The sequence below is a fragment of the Xyrauchen texanus genome, unplaced genomic scaffold (assembly GCF_025860055.1).
Source record: "Xyrauchen texanus isolate HMW12.3.18 unplaced genomic scaffold, RBS_HiC_50CHRs HiC_scaffold_203, whole genome shotgun sequence".
Taxonomy (NCBI): domain Eukaryota; kingdom Metazoa; phylum Chordata; class Actinopteri; order Cypriniformes; family Catostomidae; genus Xyrauchen; species Xyrauchen texanus.
In genome coordinates, this window is record NW_026266171.1 from 24359 (window position 1) to 32236 (window position 7878).

General features: G+C 38.3%; 1 pseudogene; it reads left to right on the forward strand.

Annotated features, from left to right (window-relative positions):
• Positions 1-623: 623 nt before the first annotated feature.
• Positions 624-4679, forward strand: LOC127641862 (DNA ligase 4-like; annotated as a pseudogene).
• Positions 4680-7878: the final 3199 nt, after the last annotated feature.

The following is a 7878-nucleotide window of genomic DNA, read 5'->3' on the forward strand; positions in this document are numbered from 1 at the left end:
ACAGTCTGTGTCCAGAAATTCTATATTTTAAGAACTGAACCAAAAGGAACAACTTTTTTTTTTAAAACAATTAGCATATTAAAAAGTGCTTTAAATAGTGACAAAACATAACATTATTTGTTCATATTTCCCAGAATAGCAAAGTCAAAATCAAGCAGTTGACATGAAATATCTAAATTATACTATTTAGAGGAAAAGTATTTAGATACCAAAGTATCTTGGTGCACAGCCAAATATTGACTAGGAATTATTGCACTGAACTCAACTCACCCATTCTTGATCATTATTTGGGCATTTATCACTGATTTTAAAAATGCACATCCATATTTCTGAAAAACTAAATGTAGCCTAAGCAAGTTTAAGAGCATGTGAATAGGTCGCAAGTGATATGACAAACAGGCAAAAATATTAAATCGATGCAATTCCACCACTTTAAATGTACATAATTTCATAATGCTTTTCCATTTATTTTACAACATTAGGTTCCACCTATAACATTAAAATCCTTTCATTAAATAACGAAATATGAAAGTCAATTTAACGGATGTTTGTCCGTTTTGCATTTTGCGACACTCCTTAATTTGTTTCCTGGGTGGAGATCGCTGTTTCAGGTTTCACACATTTGAAATACATTTACCGAGTAATAGCTTTATCCATTGTTACTATAATGGTGTACCATTACATCTGGACGACACAACGTACAGACCACCACTTTTAGCGATTACAGCCAAGTAACGGTAAGGAAAGTTCGTAAGTCAAACGAATGTCCAATATAAAAACAACTTTACCGCACTGAAGTTGAGGACTTCAGAACTACAACAAGATACTCGTTTCCAGAAGTACAATCCTTCATTTACAGGTTAGTAATTAATTTTTTATTTTTCATGTTTTCTAGTATGTTAGTGTTATTGTTTATTAGCCAAAATAACAAATTTGAATGTTCTATTTTGAAAATATAATCTGTTTGTGTTATTGATGTATTTGTGCATTGCAGTCTTTTCAATCTCAGTATAAATCATCAATAAAATTGCAAAAAGGGTTATTTTGATTCAAAATCACGAATATAGCGCAGATGGGCAATAGTGATACGAGAATTTGCTAAATAATGTTACAATATGAAAACTGCTAATATAGAAATATATTCGAAATACATATTCAAAATAATATTGCACCATGGTACTGATTTTGTCGTTTGGCCACTACAGCTAAATATTTTGTATGAAATGTATTATTCTGCTTTTAGTAAATGAACATGTACCTCTTGGAGAATACAGGCAGATTGTGGTTGTTAATGTGGCCTCAATTTTGCCAATCGTTCTTAACAAATATTTCTGAAAAACAGTTTGATATTCCAGTTTGGTCATTCTGCTTTTTGCCCAAATTCGGCCCAAAACCTGCGTAACAGTGTTTTGGGTGGCCATTATAACCAGAGTGGGTCTTTTCATGAGGGACCTTTTGCCCCAACATTATTGGACTTTTTATCCCAAAAACTATCCAGCTTATTTATCAAAAATGAAAAGGTTTTGACTTAATTAATGAAAATCATAAACAAGTGTTTTGTCTCAATGTATGTGATAGTTTCAGGGATTCCCATAAGCTATATACATTTCCAACATTTTAAATTGTTAGCTCCAATGGCACAAATTCAACCTTTAGTCACTGCAAACATGAATATGAAACATTTGAAACTGCATACAAATAGGAGTTTAGGTAAATTCTTCAGTGATGTTTGTTGCTAATTAGTCTTTTGGAAGAAAATAATATTAAAAGGGCCTGTTAAATCCTACTTTATTGCTCTCTGAGGGTATATGGAGAAAATCAATTCAATTAAAGTTCCCTTCATAGATTCTGTTTCCAAGTATTTACTTGTACTAATAAAATGCTCATGAATCAAAACTTTCTTAGCTAAACTCTGTCTTTGGTTGTTTTTCCCTAAGAGGTGTCATCGGCAATGATGGAAGTTGCCTCTAAGAGTGATGCCACACCACAGGCCTCTGTTGCTGCACGAGTTCCATATATTGACCTCTGCTCAGTTCTGGAGAATATTCAAAAGGCCAAACTCAGACCTGATAAAGCCAAAATCCTAAAGGAATTTATTGATTCTTGGAGGAACTTCCATGCAGTGCTTCACAAAGACAATCCCAGCACCAAAGATTCATTTTATCCAGCCATGCGTCTCATTGTGCCTCCATTTGAGCTGAGAGCGAATGGCTTATGGGATAAAAGAGAGCATGCTTGCCAAACTTTATATTGAGGTTTTAGGTCTACCTAAAAATGGACCTGAGGCAAACAAACTTCTAAATTACAGAGCCCGACCACATCTCAAGGGGAAGCAGGTGACTTTGCCCTTACAGCTTTTTTTGTCCTGAAGAAAAGGTGCACAAGTCAGGGTAATTTAACCATTAAAGAAGTGAATGACTTTTTGGATTCTGTAGCTGTCAACAATACCAGTAAACAGAAGGATCAGGTGAAGAAAAGCCTTTTGGATCTGATAACTCAGAGCTCAGCTTTGGAACAAAAGTGGCTGATTAGAATGATCCTCAAGGACATGAAGCTTGGCATTGGCAAGGAAACAGTCCTTCAGGTTTTTCATCCAGATGCACGGAACTCTACAGTGTCACCACAGATCTGAATAAAGTGTGCTTACAACTTCACGATCCATCAGTGTCCCTCAGTGAGGTGTCTGTTGATCTATTTTCTGCTTTTAAACCAATGCTGGCTGCAGTTGCCAATATCAAACAAATAGAGAAGCAAATGGGCAACCGGCCATTCTACATTGAGACAAAGTTTGATGGTGAACGCATTCAGTTACACAAAGCTGGAGATGTATACAAATACTATTCAAGGAATGCTTATGAGTACACACAACAGTTTGGGGCCTCACCACTAGAGGGCACCCTCACACCATACATTCACAATGTCTTCAAACCTAATGTGGTAAATTGCATACTGGATGGAGAAATGATGGCTTATAACCCTAAAACTGAGACCTTTATGCAGAAAGGCAGTAAGTTTGACATTAAAAAGCTAATGGATGATTCTGACTTGCAAACCTGTTTTTGTGTCTTTGATATCCTGTTAGTAAACAACCAGAAGTTTGGAAATGAATCTCTCAAGAAGCTTATGAAACTCTTCACACTGTTTTCACCCCCATCAAAGGCCAGTATCCAGCTGGTCTCTAAATCTGAAGGTAAAACCATGCAAGAAGTTGTGAATGCTCTCAATGAAGCCATTGACAGTCGGGAAGAGGGAATTATGGTTAAGGACCCCATGTCCATCTACAAACCAGATAAGCGTGGTGAAGGATGGCTGAAAATTAAGCCAGAATATGTGGATGGTCTGATGGATGAACTCGATCTGCTCATAGTGGGAGGCTACTGGGGTAAAGGTAGGAGAAGTGGGATGCTCTCTCATTTTCTCTGTCTGCGGTTGCAGAGGTGCCAAATCCTGGGGTGAAGCCCACCGTATTCCACACTATCTGTCGCATTGGTTCAGGCTACACTTTGAAAGAACTATATGATCTTGGCCTGAAGTTAGCCAAACATTGGAAAGTTTACAACAAAAACAATCCTCCAGCAGCCATCTTGTGTGGGACAGAGAAACCGGAGGTGTACATAGAACCACGAAACTCTGTGATCATACAAGTCAAAGCAGCAGAGATTGTTTCTAGTGACATGTATAGGACCAACTGCACATTACGTTTCCCCAGAATAGAAAGAATCAAAGAGGACAAAGAGTGGCATCAGTGCATGACCTTGACTGAACTGAGTCAGTTCCGCTCCAAGGCTTCAGGAAAGCTGGCATCCAGACATTTACTCATCCAAGGCGAGCAGCCGGAAAAGAAGCGCAAACTTGCGGCCAAGCCAAAGAAGACCATTGGTGTCATTGATCACTTCAAATCTCAAGATTTATCCGCTGTCACAAAAGAGATAGATATGTTTGAAGATGTAGAGTTTTGTGTGATAAATGGCAATGATAACCATTCCAAGGCAGAGCTTGAGAAGGGTGTTGCCCGCTGTGGAGGCATTGTTGTGCAGAACCCTGGAAAGGACACATATTGTGTGATTGCTGCTGTGCAGAACATGAGAGTAAAGAACCTCATCTCCTCAGACCAGCATGATGTGGTGTGGGCTGCTTGGCTTGTAGAGTGTCTGGAAAATAAGCAGGTTTTACCATGGCAACCACGTCACATGATCCACATGTCACCCTCCACAAGAGAGCACTTTGCCAAAGAGTATGATTTGTATGGAGACAGTTATTATGTTGACACAGATGAACAGCAGCTCAGGGAAGTCTTTGGAAGGATTGGCCCCATAGAAGATGAGGTTCCGTCTGTGGCACAAGTAGAAGCAACATACGCCTGGGATGACTTGCCCACTAGCATGTTCAGGCCTTATATTGCATACTTTGACTGGTGTGCTGACTTAGGAAATCAAAAAGCATTATCCGAGGTACATGTTTGGACACACGAGCCTTGGAATTCGATTCCATGGTGGTACAGTCGTCGAGAAATGTAAGGAAGGAATATCACACGTCATAGTCGAAGGTGATGCAAGGACACTGGACTTAAAGACACTGAGACGACTTTATACTAAGAAGTTCAAAATCATTCGGAGTCTTGGGTGACTGATTCCATCAAAGCAGGCCATGTACAGGATGAGATTGAGTATCTTATATAACAATAGGTTATTACATAAAATGTTAAAACACTGAAAGGTTAGAACATTTGAATAGGAGTGCATCAAAATACACTTCGATAGACATAGCTTTTGCATTGTCAAATAATATAAATATATAATGTACAGCAATGAAAAGGTGATTTAAACAAGATGAAAACTTAAATATTTTTTGGAGAAGTTTTACTGATGTTCTAAATAAATATGAAAAAACAAAATCATTGATTGTACTGGTATAAATAGGGATGGGCTTTAGTAGTAGGGACCAATGATGGTTAGGGTTGGGGTGGGTGTAGGGGTGAATTTTAGGGATAAGGGCCAGTCATGTAGCGGGAGTCAGAATCTGGCAGTGAGTCAAATTTCGGCACAACAGCAGCTAAAACGAAGGTAATCTTTTAATAATTGATAAAGTTATTAATTTTAGTATATTGATGTTACTGCACATTAAGTTACTTAAGATGGAAATTACATGCAAAATAACAAATTGATATGAATCTTATAGAAGCAGTAAAAATTTGATTTGATATGTTTTCATCTACATTAACTTGACTCATTACTGTAGAAACATATAACATAGAAAGCTGTAGCATTCTAATGGTTTGAATGTGTTACTGTAATTCTTCCAGAGATCTCATTTTAAGAGCACTAATAGAATGATTGAGGTTTCACACACTCAGTTTATTGTGTGTCTAGGTATTGTAAAATATATATATATATATATATATTTTTTTTTTTGTATTCTATGGATATTACACTTGGTAATTGGTGTGAATCTGTGAAGGTGTGTGAATGACCAATTCATCCTTCTCTGAAAATGATTTGACATGATCCTTGTTTAGTTCGAGAAAGTGCTTTGGTTAAAATTTGTCTTGCAGGTCAGCTCTGATGACTGAAGTGGTCCAAAGACAAGTGTGTTTCAGGGAGGGATTTAATGTTTACTTATTTTTAGATATGCTAAACATTTTTAACATACTTTGCTGTCTAAAAAGTGAGATGTTAGTTTTTGTCTTATCCATGCTTTCTTCCTCTTTTGTAATTTAGACATGAAATATGTTTCAGAAATGTGCAATTGCTGAATTACTTCTTATATTTGCACATTAGTTTGTGATGTACATTACTTGAAGGTGTATTTAAAAAATCCTAAAACTCCCATTGGTGTTTTAATGGCATTTTTGTCACCTTATCAAATAAAGGGTAGAGAATTGGGCAGAGACAAACCACTTAGAAAACAAATTACAGATTGACAGGGATTGAGATATAGTTTGATATACAGACTAACTCCTTTGCAAATTGCGAACTCTCCATTGTCTATTTCTGTTTTGTCTTTCACACATGTCCTGGCTTTGAGAGTGAAAGAACCCTGCTGTGCTGATCTTGCTGTAACATGGGTTGGACCCTTGGAAAGCAAGGACATTGTGGTAATATGAATCTGACTGAAGATGGTTCCCAGAGTGCCTGCTAAGGTAGTGAGTCCACTATTGAAAGCTTCCTGTATGGAAAAGGTCAAATAAATATAATGGGATTATATCTGCCTGCAGCGGCTTTGATTGTGGTGGTAGAAGCTGTTAATTGATATGGTGTAGAAACTGGCTTTGAAATATATCAAATTCAGGATTTTGGTAGGTCACTGTCAATATCATTCAAGGATCAAGCAGGTTCAAATTCAGTTAGCAGCAGTAATTAGATGCTTCTACTTGGTAGAAGCGAGAAGATACATTACCCTACATTCACTGGAAATAATTTGGTTGGGAATGGCTGCATGTATTTGAGTGGAATGCTTTTGCTTAATGCCATGCTCCCTTCAGAGTACCCACATCAATATCTCTGTTCTTTGTAATGAGTAGGTTATAGGGATGATCACTTTTGATTGGACTTCACCCAATATATCACTTTTTACTATCAATTATCTTCCCTGTCCAGTAGGTGGTGATATGCACAAAAAATCTGGATCTCCAAAAATAAAATAAGAACGTGAAAGTAAAGATTGATAATAAAAAGGACTTAAATATTGATCTGTTTTTCACCCACACTTATCATATTGCTTCTAGAGACATAGATTTGTAAATCTATCACGGCTATATAAAGATGCTTTGTGATGCCAAAAGCAATCACTCTTTATGGCGAACAGCCATAAACATGAGTGTTTCATGCTAATCACAAATAGAGAGAAACTAAACATGTTTTTTTTCCTTTTACTAACCTTTACCCACCTTTTCTAATTTCTCCTAAATTATGTGCTTAGGCACTGATTGGCATGTTAACTCAGCAAAAATAAAGTCCCTTTTTCAGGACACTGTATTTTAAAGATAATGTTTTAAAAATCCAATAACTTTACAGATTTATTTTTTTAAAGGGTTTAAACAATGGTTTCCATGCTTGTTCAATGAGCAATAAACAATTAATGAACATGCACCTGTGGAGCGGTTATTAAGACACTAACAGCTTACAGGCGGTAGGCAATTAATGTCACAGTTATGAAAACTTAGGACACTAAAGAGACCTTTCTAGGACTCTGAAAAACACCAAAAGAAAGATGCTTGGTCCCTGCTCATCTGCATGAGCGTGCCTTAGGCATGCTGCATGGAGGCATGGGGACCGCAGATGTAGCCAGGGCAATAAATTGCAGTGTATGCGTACTGTGAGACACCTAAGACAGCACTACAGGGAGACAGGAAGGACAGCTGATCGTGCTCACACAGTGGCAGATCATGTGTAAAAATACCTGCACAAGATTGGTACATCTGAATATCACACCTGTGGGACGGGTACAGGATGGCAACAGCAACTGCCCGAGTTACACCAGGAACACACAATCCCTCCATCAGTGCTCAGACTGTCCGCAAGAGGCTGGATTGAGGGCTAGTAGGCCTGTTGTAAGGCAGGTCCTTACCAGACAGCACCGGCAACTACGTAGCCTATGGGCACAAACCCACCTTTGCAGGACCACACAGGATTGGCAAAAGTACTCTTCACTGACGAGTCGGTGGTTTTGTCTCACCAGGGGTGATGGTGGGACTTCGTGTTTATCATTTAAGGAATGAGCGTTACACTGAGGCCTGTACACTGGAGCGGGATGGATTTTGAGGAGGAGGGTCCGTCGTGGTCTGGGGCGGTGTGTTACTGCATCATCAGACTGAGCTTGTTGTCATTGCAGGCAATCTCAACGCTCCCCTCCAGCATGACAATGCCACCAGCCATACTG